Source organism: Aquarana catesbeiana, linkage group LG02 (assembly GCF_042186555.1).
Source record: "Aquarana catesbeiana isolate 2022-GZ linkage group LG02, ASM4218655v1, whole genome shotgun sequence".
In the NCBI taxonomy this organism is placed as follows: domain Eukaryota; kingdom Metazoa; phylum Chordata; class Amphibia; order Anura; family Ranidae; genus Aquarana; species Aquarana catesbeiana.
In genome coordinates, this window is record NC_133325.1 from 429299392 (window position 1) to 429314497 (window position 15106).

The 15106-nt window shown below is 43.4% G+C and overlaps 1 pseudogene; it reads left to right on the forward strand.

Moving 5' to 3' along the window:
• Positions 1-212: 212 nt before the first annotated feature.
• Positions 213-15106, forward strand: part of LOC141127139 (probable helicase senataxin) — a 45373-nt pseudogene continuing 30479 nt past the window's right edge.

Below are 15106 nucleotides of genomic sequence, written 5' to 3' on the forward strand. Positions count from 1 at the left end.
CAGTGAACTTGAGTTGTTGGAATAATCTTAAAGTGGTTGTAAACTCTGTACAATCACTTTTACCTACAGGTAAGCCTATATTAAGGCTTACCTGTAGGTGCTGGAAATATCTCCTAAACCTGCATGGTTTAGGAGACCTTTACAATATACGCTTGTGCCGACGTCATCGGCCCATGCGCACTTTAGAAAGGGAGTCCATGGCCCCGGAAGGAATGTGGCTGAAGATGGACGCTTCCGGACAGCGGGGACAACGCGGGATTAGTTTTCAGGTAAGTGACACATAATGGGCTACTATACGTTGCATAATAGCCCATTATGCTTTCACTTTGCAGGGAAATAGAGGAAGTAAAACCCATCAAGGTTTACTTCCTCTTTAAGCACTTACTGATTAAGCCAAATGTTTGAGATATATTCTTCTGTTGCTATATCTTTGATTATTTTATCAGTCTCTGTGGACCTTGGAAACCTCACGGCTTATTGCGCAGTTGGAGAACGCAATGCAGGAAGAGATTGAGGATGACAATGAGCTCAACTTAGTTGAAGAAGATGGAGAGAAACAACTTTATGGCTACAGTGACTGCAGTTTTGAAGCAATGTCCGGGTACCGTTATTGGAGATCCTCAAGTTTCCATATCTGCTTGTTGACAAACGTGTTAGTAAGTATTATTTCAGAAAAAATATAAACATTGAGAATGTATCTGGGCAGACAGAACTTCTATCAACTAGATATACTTGATAGCAAAGAATAAGGATAAGTCAAAAATTATCATTTTCTCAAAATGACAAACCTGCTTGCATAATAATTAGTCCTGGTCCTCCAACTAGATGGACCACCTGACCAAATATCTTCACTTGTTTATCCACCAATAGCTATATGGTTGAACTAGATGGGCAAGTGTCTCCTCCTCCCTCCTTGCATGGTACCAATTAGGTTCTCGTTACATGTCAGACTTATGCCGCGTACACACGATCACACATTCTGACAACAAAATCCATTTTTTCCGACGCATGTTGGCTCAAACTTGTCTTGCATACACACGGTCACACAATGTTGTCAGAAATTCCAAACTTCAAGAACGCGGTGACATACGACAGGCCAAGAAAATTGAAGTTCAATAGCCAGTGCGGCTCTACTGCTTGATTCCGAGCATGCGTGGAACTTTGTGCGTCGGAATTATGTACACACGATCGGAATTTCCGACAACGATTTAGTTGTCGGAAACTTTGAGATCCAGATCTCAAATTTTGTGCATTGGAAATTCCAATGGAAAATGTAAGATGGAGCCTACACACGGTCGGAATTTCCAACAACCAGCTCCCATCAAACATTTTCCATCGGAAAATTTCACCATGTGTACGGGGCAGAATCTTCACTCAAATCGTGTGACTATTCACCTCAGTTTTTCAGTCGTATGAAAAGCAAATTCATGCTCACTTTGTGTACAGTACTAATTCATTTGCAGCTGAAGTAAAAAAGCCTTAGCTTTTCTAAATTATTGGATGATTGAAGTTAAAGTGATTTGTAAAGGTATTATTATTATTATTATTATTATTATTATTATTATTATTATAATATATTTTTTTATAACAAAAATGTTATGCTTAAAGTGTTTTTTACCCTAAAAAAAAAAAAAAAAAAAAAAAAATCATGTTCCTGTTTAACCACTTCAGCCCCGGAAGGCTTTACCCCCTTCCTGACCAGAGCACTTTTTACAATTTGGCACTGCGCCGTTTTAACTGCTATTTGCGCGGTCATGCAATGCTGTACCCAAACGAAATTTGCATCCTTTTCTTCCCACAAATAGAGCTTTCTTTTGATGGTATTTGATCACCTCTGCCGTTTTTTATTTTTTGCGCTATACACGGAAAAAGACCGAAAATTTTGAAAAAAAAATGATATTTTCTACTTTTTGTTATAAAAAAAATCCAATAAACTCAATTTTAGTCATACATTTAGGCCAAAATGTATTCGGACACATGTCTTTGGTAAAAAAAATGTCAATAAGCGTATATTTATTGGTTTGCGCAAAAGTTATAGCGTCTACAAACTAGGGTACATTTTCTGGAATTTACACAGCCTTTAATTTATGACTGCCTATGTCATTTCTTGAGGTGCTAAAATGGCAGGGCAGTACAAAACCCCCACAAATGACCCCATTTTGGAAAGTAGACACCCCAAGGAAATTGCTGAGAGGCATGTTGAGCCCATTGAATATTCATTTTTTTTGTCCCAAGTGATTGAATAATGACAAAAAAAAAAAATTACAAAAAGTTGTCACTAAATGATATATTGCTCACACAGGCCATGGGCATATGTGGAATTGCACCCCAAAATATATTCAACTGCTTCTCCTGAGTACGGGGATACCACATGTGTGGGACTTTTTGGGAGCCTAGCCGCGTACGGGGCCCCGAAAACCAATCACTGCCTTCAGGATTTCTAAGGGCGTACATTTTTGATTTTACTCCTCACTACCTATCACAGTTTTGAAGGCCATAAATTGCCCAGATGGCATAACCCCCCCCCCCCCCAAATGACCCCATTTTGGAAAGTAGACACCCCAAGCTATTTGCTTTGAGGCATGTTGAGTCCATGGAATATTTTATATTTTGACACAAGTTGCGGGAAAGTGACAATTTTTTTTTTTTTTTTTTGCACAAAGTTGTCACTAAATGATATATTGCTCACACAGGCCATGGGCATATGTGGAATTGCACCCCAAAATACATTTAGCTGCTTCTCCTGAGTATGGGGATACCACATGTTTGGGACTTTTTAGGAGCCTAGCCGTGTACGGGGCCCCGAAAACCAATCACCGCCTTCAGGATTTCTAAGGGTGTATACATTTTTTATTTCACTCTTCACTGCCTATCACATTTTCAGAGGCCATAGAATTCCCAGGTGGCACACCCCCCCCCCCCCAAATGACCCCATTTTGGAAAGTAGACACCCCAAGCTATTTGCTGAGAGGCATGGTGAGTATTTTGCAGCTCTCATTTGTTTTTGAAAATGAAGAAAGACAAGAAAAAACTTTTTTTTTTTTTCAATTTTCAAAACTTTGTGACAAAAAGTGAGGTCTGCAAAATACTCACTATACCTCTCAGCAAATAGCTTGGGGTGTCTACTTTCCAAAATGGGGTCATTGGGGGGGGGTTTGCCACCTGGGCATTACATGGCCTCCGAAACTGTGATAGGCAGTGAAGAGTGAAATCAAAAATTTACGCCCTTAGAAAGCCTGAAGGCGGTGCTTGGTTTTCGGGGTCCCGTACGAGGCTAGGCTCCCAAAAAGCACATGTGGTATCCCCATACTCAGGAGAAGCAACAGAATGTATTTTGGGGTGTAATTTCACATATTCCCATGGCATGTTTGAGCAATATATCATTTACTGACAACTTTGTGCAAAAAAAAAAAAAAAATTGTCTCTTTCCCGCAGCTTGTGTCACAATATAAAATATTCCATGGACTCGACATGCCTCTCAGCAAATAGCTTGGGGTGTCTACTTTCCAAAATGGGGTCATTTGGGGGGGTTTGAACTGTCCTGGCATTTTATGCACAACATTTAGAAGCTTATGTCACACATCACCCACTCTTCTAACCACTTGAAGACAAAGCCCTTTCTGACACTTTTTGATTACATGAAAATATGTATTTTTTTTTTTTGCAAGAAAATCACTTTGAAACCCCAAACATTATATATTTTTTTTTAAAGCAAATGCCCTACAGATTAAAATGGTGGGTGTTTCATTTTTTTTTTTACACACAGTATTTGTGCAGCGATTTTTCAAACGCATTTTTTTGGGAAAAAACACACTTTTTTAAATTTTAATGCACTAAAACACACTATATTGCCCAAGTGTTTGATGAAATAAAAAAGATGATCTTAGGCCGAGTACATGGATACCAAACATTACATGCTTTAAAATTGCGCACAAACGTGCAGTGGCAACAAAATTAATACATTTTTAAAAGCCTTTACAGGTTACCACTTTAGATTTACAGAGGAGGTCTACTGCTAAAATTTACTGCCCTCGATCTGACCTTCGCGGTGATACCTCACATGCATGGTGCAATTGCTGTTTATATTTGACGCCAGACCGATGCTTGCGTTCGCCTTAGCGCGAGAGCAGGGGGGACAGGGGTGCTTTTTTTTTTTCTTTATTATTTTTTTTTTGCTTTTTTATCTTATTTTTAAACTGTTCCTTTCATTTTTTTTTTTTAATAATTTTTATTGTATCTCAGGGAATGTAAATATCCTCTATGATAGCAATAGGTAGTGACAGGTACTCTTTTTTGAAAAAATTGGGGTCTATTAGACCCTAGATTTCTCCTCTACCCTCAAAGCATCTGACCACACCAAGATCGGTGTGATAAAATGCTTCCCCAATTTCCCAATGGCGCTGTTTACATCCGGCGAAATCTAAGTCATAAAATGCTCATAGCTTCCGGTTTCTTAGGCCATAGAGATGTTTGGAGCCACTCTGGTCTCTGATCAGTTCTATGGTCAGCTGGCTGAATCACCGGCTGCATTCTCAGGTTCCCTGTTGAGACAGGAGAGCCAGAGAAAAACACGGAAGACGGTGGGGGGGGGGGCATTCCCTCCCACTGCTTGTAAAAGCAGTCTAGAGGCTAATTAGCCGCTAGGATTGCTTTTACATGAAAGCCGACCGCTGGCTGAAAAGAATGATACCAAGATGATACCTAAACCTGCAGGCATCATTCTGATATAACCACTCAAAGTCGTGAATGGCGTACCTGAAGACAAAAAAATGGTTAACAATAAAGCACAGTAAACGGTAAAGTATAAAAAATTTGCATACCTGAAAAGCAAGCATGATAAAACATAACAATAAAACATTGCAGAATAGAATACAGTAAAAAAGAGCAGAACAATAGAGAGAATAGAGAGAGAGAAAACAATAAAACGACAACTATTTTTTTTTATTTTATATTTTTGTTTGTGGTTTTTTTTTGTTTTTGTTTTTTTTTTCACTTTTTTTTGTAACTGTAACTTTTATAACTGTAACCGGTTCCAGGTTCCGGTCTCTCAAAATGTGATGGCATCTTGGGAGACCCTGTGAAAGTGTGTCTAGTCTGTGCAATGCTGTACCCTACGCTAATACTCAACTAGTGTATGGTAGCTTTCAAAACATTCACCAATGCAAAGACCAGGATTGTCAGGACAGGAGGGACAATAATAGCGGGTGTCATGCCTATATCCGCGCTTGCTGCAGACACAACATCTTTTTTGGGGGGGTTCGTTGGGTAGGGGTACTCGGGAGGACATAAAAATGCCTCTCATGCAGCCGACTGCATTTGATTGGGGATGTGAATGGGGGAAGTACGGGTGCTGCAGAAGCGGTGGGTTCCCAATTAGGATTGGCGAATGCAGCAGGAAGGGCATTATGGGCACGACGGGCCTGTTTGATTTCTTCTTGGTGGCAGCGGGACACTACTTGTGCTTGCCACCTCACCAGCTTGAACTGCACTTATGGGACTCGCCACGTCACCAAGTGTTTCTGCAGTGCTGGTTTGACTACGACCGGGGTGTACTAGGCCACCGGTGCTTGCCAGTTCACCAAAACGCTACAAAAAAAACTGTTAGCGATCTCAGGGATCAGGCCTGACTCAGCGAACGCTGCAGTTATGCGTTTAGTGTTTTGTAAGTGACAGTGATCGATCGATACTGCACTTGGGTGGGCTGGGCTGGGTCGGGCGGAGGGGCAAACGCAGGTGCTAGCAGGTATCTGGGCTGATCCCGCTAACACTGCGTTTTTGGGAACCCTAAACTGCTGGGGACGCTAGTATAGATCTGATCGGATCAGATATTGATCCGATCAGATACTATACCACTAAGGGAGGCGTATGCTGCGTGTGTGGGTGTTAGCGCTACTGGCGCTAACCTGATGCTGCCTGGGGCTGGTGCTTGCCAGTTCACCAAAACGCTACCAAAAAAACTGTTAGCGATCGCAGGGATCAGGCCTGACTCTGCGAACGCTGCAGTTATGCGTTTAGTGTTTTGTCAGTGACCGATCGATACTGCACTTGGGTGGGCTGGGCTGGTCCGGGTGGAGGGGCAAAACGCAGGTGCTAGCGGGTATCTGGGCTGATCCCGCTAACACTGCGTTTTTGGGAACCCTAAACTGCTGGGGACGCTAGTATAGATCTGATCGGATCAGATATTGATCCGTTCAGATACTATACCACTAAGGGAGGCGTATGCTGCGTGCGTGGGTGTTAGCAGTACTGGCGCTAATCTGATGCTGCCTGGGGCGACGCATATCACCGCCGGGCAATCGGGGGCTAAACTTTTATTCGGTAATAAACGGCGGGTGCCCTGACACTATAAAAAATAAACGAACTAACCAGCGTCACCCGTAACAGTTATACGGTGATCAGTGGTGAAAGGGTTAACTAGGGGGCAATCAAGGGGTTAAAACATTTATTAGGTAGTATATGGGGGTCCCTGTCGCTATAAAACGCTGACGGCGAACCTAAATATTTACCTCCCTAACTAGCGTCACCAGCGACACTAATACAGCGATCAGAAAAATGATCGCTTAGCGACACTGGTGACGGGGGGTGATCAAGGGGTTAAAACTTTATTAGGGGGATACCCTAGACCTAAAGGGGGCTAATAGTAACTGTCCTAACACACTAACTGTCACAAACTGACACCATGCAGTAATCAGAAAAAAAAAACTGCTTGGTGTCAGTGTGACGGGGGGGGGGGGGGGGGGTGTGATCGGGGGTGTAAAGTATGCCTGGCACGTTCTACTGTGTGTGTTGTGCAACTCACTCAGATGTCTTCTCTCCTCGGCGCCGGAACGGAAACTGCCGAGCCGAGGAGAGATGACATCACATCCTCTGCCTCTGTGTACTACACAGAGGCAGGGGACGATTCCCATTGGCTGGGAGCGATCGTGAGGGGGGGGGGCACGAATGGATGGCCTCCCCCTCATCTCTTTTCGCTGCCAGACTAAAGCCGACCGCCTCGGGCACCGCGGGAAGGCAATCACTTACCAGGTACGTGATTTTGCCTGCCCGTGCCATTCTGCCGCAGTATATCTGCGTTAGGCAGTCGGCAAGTGGTTAAACAACTGCAGTATCAGGCTGCCACATTACAAAATTGAAAAAAGTCAAGAGAGTCTGAATACTTTATGAATGCACTGTATATGGTCCATCATGGACAGCTAAGACGAGGTAACCCTGTATTCTCTGATCATTACTGTAAAAATAGGGACTTTGGATTGCATGCACTTTAGGCCCCTTTCACATGATAGATCCGAGCAGGCCACCCATTGACTTCTATGGGCAGATGGATATCAGCGGAGATGTGTCCGCTGACACCTGCCTGCCATCCGATCTGATGAGATCCGCGGGGCTCGGACAGGTCCGTCCCTGCACAGAGAGCAGAGACGGACCTGTCATCCGCCGGTTCAGCGGGATCAATGGAGCGATCTCCCGCTGAGCTAGCAGTTCCGCCCTGTGTAAAAGGGACCTTACAGTGTAAACTTTCAAACTTGGTGCTAAAATTCAACTAATTGAGAGCTTAGTCTCAGGTGGATGATCGGGTGTTATATTCCACCTCTGGTACAGGTGCTTCCTCCTGACCTTTTGCCATGAGGACTGGCATGCACCTGTGTTGCTACATACTCCTCCCAAACAAATTTGCCCTACATTCTGTGCCCTACATTCTGTACCCTACCCCATGAGCATTCCTCAGGGGGATTCCCTCAGCTGTAGCTATGGTGCAAACCAAGAGAAGAGGAGCTACAACAAAAATCTCAGGCAAACGTTCACTCTGCTGTTGGCCTGAATAATACTCAACCTTTGAGTTTCTCTAACATTGGAACAGGACCCGATTTTGAAGACTTTATTTTTTTGCCACCAGTTTTTGGAAAATGTGCAATGGAAATTGAAATTGAATTTACATTTTTTTTTACATTTTGCCAATTTAATAAGATACTTCTCGTATAAAACATGGGCATACTTAGAATTACACCCCCAAAACACGTTCTGGCGATACCACATGTGTGAGACTTTCAGTGCCCGGACTGATTATGTGCCAGACATTGTACTCTGTGTATTACACAAATCAGCCAAATGTATCAAAACCAATGTACTGTAATGGTTGCCTCTATATAAGTTGTCAGCGAATAAAGCTTAGTGTATCGTCACCTTTAGCAGTTCCAGTTGCTCTAGGCCAAGCAAGCCTAGCCTACTGGTACATGTCTGTCCCCGGGAATGCCATGCTCACTGGCCAGGCAGTAAAGGAGGCTAAAGAAAGGTAGAAGAGAGTTTCTTTGGTTCCAGGTGTGCAGTTGTCCACAGGGGATGAATGGAACTGATGTTCACAGGAACATCGTCAAGCACCTCAGTCGTACGTGCAGATGGGTCATTTCAGGTGCAGGCAGAGACATGGTCAGCATACAGGCAAAGGATTGGTCTAGGCAACAGGCAGAAACGTGGTCAGTAAAGGGGCAAATTAGGCACACTGATTCTAGCTACACTGGCCTGGCAACACTGTGGCTGGTGTGGTGGTAATCTGAGAACTGTGACTGGCTTGCTGCACTATTGGGGCTTGTTCACATTTGACCTTAAAGTGGTTGTAAAGGCAGGTTTTTATCTTGATGCATTCTATACATTAAGATAAACCTTCAGTGTGCAGCAGCCCCCTAATACTTAACAGAGTCCCATCTCTATAAAGTGATGTGCACGAGTGCCTCGGCCGCCGGGACTCTCCCTCCTGTTCGCCTGAGACACAGCAGCAGCGCCATTGGCTCCCGCTGCTGTCAACTCAGTTAGCCAATCCAGGAGAGAGAGGGGGGTGGCCGAACCGTGTCTCTGTGTCTGAATGAACACACAGAGCTGCGGCACAGCTCAGGTGCCCCCATAGCAAGTTGCTTGCTATGGGGGCACTCAACAGGAGGGAAGGGCCAGGAGTATCAAAGAGGGACCCGAGAAGAGGAGGATCTGGGCTGCTCTGTGCAAAACCATTTTACAGATCAGGTAAGTATAACAGGTTTGTTATCTTTAACTTTTTAGTATCGCTTTTTAAAGTGAATAACTCAACACCAAGTTCACTATATGGACCACTTATGTATTTATACATGTTGATCATATCCCCCCTTATTCTCTTCTTCTCAAGAGAGAATAAATTCAGTTCCTCTAATCTTTCCTCATAGCTGAGCTCCTCCATGCCTCTTATCAGTTTGGTTGCTCTTCTCTGCACTTTCTCCAGTTTTCCGGTCTCCGGTTCTTAAATCTTTTTATTTTTACACTTTCTCTTGAAATTTTTTTATTTATTTTTTGATCACTTTTATTCCTATTGGAATGTAAACAACCCTTGTAATAGGAATGATGCGTGACAGTTCCTCTTTATGGAGAGATGTGGTGTCTAAGACCCCCACATCTCTCCTCCAGGCTGGAAAGATTGAGATAAAAAAACTCTCTCCATAACGTCACACCTGGGTCTCTCTCCCTCTCTCCTTCTCTCCCTCTCTCTCCCCCCCCCCCCCCCCCCCCCTCACCATAACGTCAGGCCCGGGCCTGCGACGGTCATAGAGATGACTGGGGACCGGAGATCTCTGATCATCGCACAATGGATTCTTTCTCCGGGTCACCAATCGTGCGGGTGAGCCCGGAGAAACGATCAGACATCATTACCCCCGCTCATATGACGTACCTTGGCTGGAAGTGTTTAAAATATTTTTTTTTCCAACAAGAACTCATTTACTTGGTCTTTTTATTAAACTTTCCAGTATCTTCCCAACTATAGAAGTTAAACCAACAGGTCTATTGTTACTTGCTAAAGACTTTGGTCCCTTTTTAAATATAGGCACCACATTGGCCTTGCGCCAGTCCAGTGAAACTATTCCAGTCATTAAAAAGTTACCTAAATAATTGAGGTAAACAACAGTAAGCATAATTCTTATGTTATCAGCTATTAGGAGTACAATTCAAATTTTATTGAACAAACCTCCTAATAACAGTTTTTTTTTTCAAAATAAAAAACTTACAATGCACTGTTCCAAATTATTGCACACAGTAAGTTTCAAAACACTTTATAGGTTGTAAAGGTTTGCAGCATATTTACTGAAATCAAAAGCTATTTCAATCAAACTTTGAACAACATTTTAACTTTTTAAACATTTTAACAGGTCACGTTACATTTTAACACAGGACCCTTTATTTGATAGCAGCTTCACAAGTCTTGCATCCATTGAACTTGTGCTTGGACAGTTTCTGCTTGAGTTTGTTTGCAAGATGTCAGAATAGCCTCCTAGAGCTGCAGTTGGATGTAAACTGCCTCCCACCCTCATAGATCTTTTGCTTGAGGATGCTCCAAAGGTTCTCAATAGGTTTGAGGTCAGGGTGACTTTCTCTCCTTTTATCCCCATAGCAGCCATTGATGCAGAGGTATTCTTTGCAGCATGAGATGGTGCATTGTCATGCATGAAGTTGATTTTATTATGGAAAGCATAGTTCTTCCTTCTGTACCAGGGAAGGAAGTGGTCAGTCAGGAACTCCACGTACTTTGCAGAGGTCATCTTTACACCTTCTGGGACCCTAAAGGGGCCGACCAGCTCTCTTCCCATGATTCCAGCTCAAAACGTGACTCCACCACCGCCTTGCTGATGTCGCAGCCTTGTTGGAATAGGGTGGCCGTCCACCAACCATCTACTACTCCATCCATCTAGACCATCCAGGGTTGCATGGCACTCATCAGTGAACAGGACTGTTTGAAAGTTAGTCTTCATGTATTTTTCTGCCCAATGCAGCCGTTTCTGCTTGTGTAGTGGTGGCCGAATGGAAGGTTTATGCACAGTTGCAAGACTCTGGAGGACTCTACACCTTGATGTCCGTGGGTCTCCGGAGGCACCAGCAGCTTCAAATAGCTGCTCTCTTGATCCAATGCATGGATCTGGCAGAAATCTTCCTCAATGTGCCTTTATCTGCACAAAACCCGTCTGAGCTCTGAATCAGCCACAAATCTCTTAATAGTGCGATGATCACGCCTAAGTTTTCGTGAAATTTTTAATGTTTTCATACCTCGTCCAAGGCATTGAACTATTTCACTCTTTTTGGCAGCAGAGAGATCCTTTTTCTTCCCCATATTGCTTGAAAATGGTGCTCTGCTTAACCGGTTCAATACAGGGCAATTTCACCCCATTCCTTCCCAGGTCAATTTTTAGTTTTCAGCGCTGTCGCACTTTGAACGTCAATTGCGCGGTCGTGCGACCTTGTACCCAAAAAAAATCAACGTCCTTTTTTCCCCACAAATAGAGCTTTCTTTTAGTGGTATTTGATCGCCTCTGCGGTTTTTATTTTTTGCGCTATAAACAAAAGAAGAGCGACAATTTTGAAAAAAACACAATATTTTTTAATTTTTGCTATAATAAATATCCCAATTTTTTTTTTAAAAAACCAATTTTTTCCTCAGTTTCGGCCGATACGTTTTCTTCTACATATTTTTGGTAAAAAAAATCGCAATAAGCGTATATTGATTGGTTTGAGCAAAAGTTATAGTGTCTACAAAATACGGGATAGATTTATGGCATTTTTAAAAAAAAAAATATTTATTTATTTTTTTTAGCGGCGATCGCGATTTTTTTTTCATGACTGCGACATTATGGCGGACACATCGGACACTTTTGACACATTTTTGGGACCATTCACATTTATACAGCAATCAATGCTATAAAATTGCATTGATTACTGTGTAAATGTGACAGGCAGTGAAGGGGTTAACCACTAGGGGGCGGGGAGGGGTTAATATGTTCCTAGGGAATGATTCTAACTGAAGGGGACGCTCAAGGGGAGGAGACCGATCAGTGTTCCTCCGTTCTGGGAACACAGATCGCTCTCCTCAGAGCTGACAGGCTGTGGATCTGTGTGTTTACACACACAGATCCACGGTCTGGCCCGGTTAACGGGCAATCGCGGATCCCACGCACCGGGTCCCGAGCAACGCGGCGGGCGCGCCCCCTAGACGGCCGGGAATCCCAGGACGTCATATGACGTCCACCCAGCATGGGATATCCCATCTGTGGACGTCATATGACTATAGGCGGGTAGGGAAGTGGTTAATAATGTGGAACACCCTCCTTTAGTAGTTTTTCCTTTTAATTGGGCTCACCTGGCAATCTAATTAACACAGGGGTCCGAGATTGCTTTCAGTGATCAAAAGAGCCCTGAGACACAATGCCATCCATGAGTTAAACTGAAAAACAAAATATTTTAATCTTTGTGACACTGAAATAGAATTTGCATAATAATTTGGAACAGGGTGTAGTAATAAGCTCTGCATGGTTTGAAATTACCAGATCCAACTTAGCATCATTCCTAGTTGGGGCCTCTATGAACTGTACCATTAAAATTGTCTAATAAGTTTTATACATTTTTGCCCCATAGTTTCAGCAGTGCCATTACTCCAGTCAATCTCTGGGTGGTATTATTATTGTAATAATACAAGATTTATATAGCTTCAACAGTTTGCTCAACACTTTGCAACATGAGGGGAGGTAGTTAAACTCCCCTATTATTACCGCTGTCCCAGCCCTTTCTATCTGTGCAAGGAGCTGAGTCTCCACCTCATTAAAACTGAGAGGTCTATAACAAACTCCAATGATTACTTTGGTTGCTTGTGCAGTGATACAATGCCTCCTCGCTGCCTGTCAAATGCTCTGAGGAGCGATTTGGAATATGGATAGCTCTTCGGAGAGCATCGAACATGTGAACAAGTCCTTATGATGCCACAATGACTGCTGTGGTGGTGATTAGAGACACTGTAACTGATGTGGTGGTGATCGGGGACACTGTAACTGGTGACAATATGTAATAAAGATTATTATATATATATATTTTTTTTTTTCACTCCTTATTTTACAATTTCTTTTTTAATTGGAAAGTGATAACAGATGCCAGTTGTTCAGGCTGGGGAATGGAGTGTGTTCCAATTACTCATGCTCCAGGAAATAGTCACTGGTAGAAGCCAAAATTTCTCATCAACATCCTGAAGCTCAGAGCAATAAGGATCGCTCTGCAACACCTGACCCCATCCTTCTGCAAGTGCACCCAATCGGGGTGCAGTCAGACACAGCTATGGCTGTGGACTACATTGACCATCAAGGGGGCACCAGGAGTGCCAAATCTCATGGTCAGAGTCTCGCTGTCTGATTGCTGCCATCCGTATCCCAGGAATGGACCACTGGTAAGAGGATTTCTTTAACCGCCACTGCCTGGATCAAAGGTAATGGGCCCTTCACCCAGACACCTTCAACCTGATAGGTAGGACCCCATATGTGGACAATTCTGACTTCAGATTTAACAAAAAAACCTCTCGCCATGACCAAGCATCCTCTCGCTCTAGCAATGGATGCCCTGATAATTTAGGCTAATCTATTCCCCTCCCCTACTTAGCATTTTACCTTATCTGCTCCACAAGGTAGAGCAAGAGAAGAAGATGGTGATTCTCACTGCATCAAACTGGCCCAGAAAAATCTGGTAAACAGACATCACATCTCGGAGATGACCCCTGGCATCCTCCTAACAGGGCAGACCTTCTGTATCAGGGCTCTTGGTTCCATTCTGTCTCTCATTCTTTAGCCTTAACAGCATGGCTGTTGAAGCCCAGGTGTCTTAGGAGACAGAGGGACCTGAGTCTCATTCCTAGCTTGCTGAAAGCAAAAAGAGCCACTTCCAGATGGATCTGCAATATTTGTCTAGTGTGAACGCCGGCACTTCAATCCCAGAGCCTCACATCCTGGCCTTCCTGCAATCAGGTCTAAACTTAACGTTAAACACTGTGAAAGGACAGGTTTCATCTTTGTCCAATGTTTTTCAAAAACCTCTGGCTTCGCTCTCCCTGTGCTTCTTTTGGATCTTAACTTGGATTCAAAAGCTTGTTCCTGTAGGGCAGAGGGAACCATCAGTGATATCCCCTTAGATGACCTCTCCTTTAGAGTTGCCTTTTTTGGTCGCTATCATGTCTGTCAGACTTGTCCGGAGTTGGTGGCTTTCTCATGTAAGGCACTGTTCCTCTTTCTTCAAAATGGGGGTTATTTAAGAAAGGCAAATCCACTTTGCACTACAAGTGCAAAGTGCACTTGAAATTGCACTTAGAAGTGCAGTCGCTGTAAATCTGAGGGGTAGATCTAAAATTAGGGGAAGCTCTGCTGACTTTATCATCCAATCATGTGCAAGCTAAAATGCTGTTTTTTACTTTATTTGCATGTCCCCCCTCGGATCACTTTGCACTTGTAGTGCAAAGTGAATTTGCCTTTAGTAAATTACCCCCAATGTCTTGCACCTAAGACCATCCTTTCTTCCCAAGGTGGTATCAGTCTTCTACGTCTGTGAAAACCTAGTCCTACCATCATTATTCCCTGCTCCAAGCGGCAAAAGGAAATTGCTATTTATTTCCTGCGTGTAGTCGGAGCCAGAGTCTACTTCAAAGCAATAGTTTCGATCAGGAAGACGGATTCTTTATTTGTCCTGTCCTCACATCTTGCTTCCAAGTCCACCATCACTCGATGGATAAGAGATCTGATGCTAGAGCTTACACTCTCAAAGACACGTTTCCTTCTGCACTTATTGTGATCCTCTCTCCACCGGGTCAATGAGTATTTCCTGGACATTCCGGCACCTCTCATTCGCCCATGTTTGTAAGACCACTACCTGATCCTTTGCTCGTACCTTTTTTTTTTTTTTTTTTTTTTTTTTAAAGCTCCACCAGGTGGACATCCAGTCTTCTGCAGATGCAGCTTTTGGCTGCAAGGTTTTTGCATTAGCACTCTTGACCTTGGGTCTGTTAACTCCTTGTTTTTGGACACGTAAAGTGCTGCTTCCCTTTTTTTTGCCCACCCTTCTCATTCATTGCTTGGGGAAGTCCCAGGGTCTATGAATACCTAGCCTGTTTCCTATACTGTACTCCAAGATATGCAATTTACAGGTAACTCCAAAATTCTTCTTTTTCTATGTCAAAGATCAGTGATGCTTATGTAGCGCCCTCCACAGGAGCCACTTGGTATGGGTTCTCTTCTAAATTGACTTCTTAAGCTCCTTGGTCCCTAATGACATGCCTGGCTGTAAGTTGGAGGCA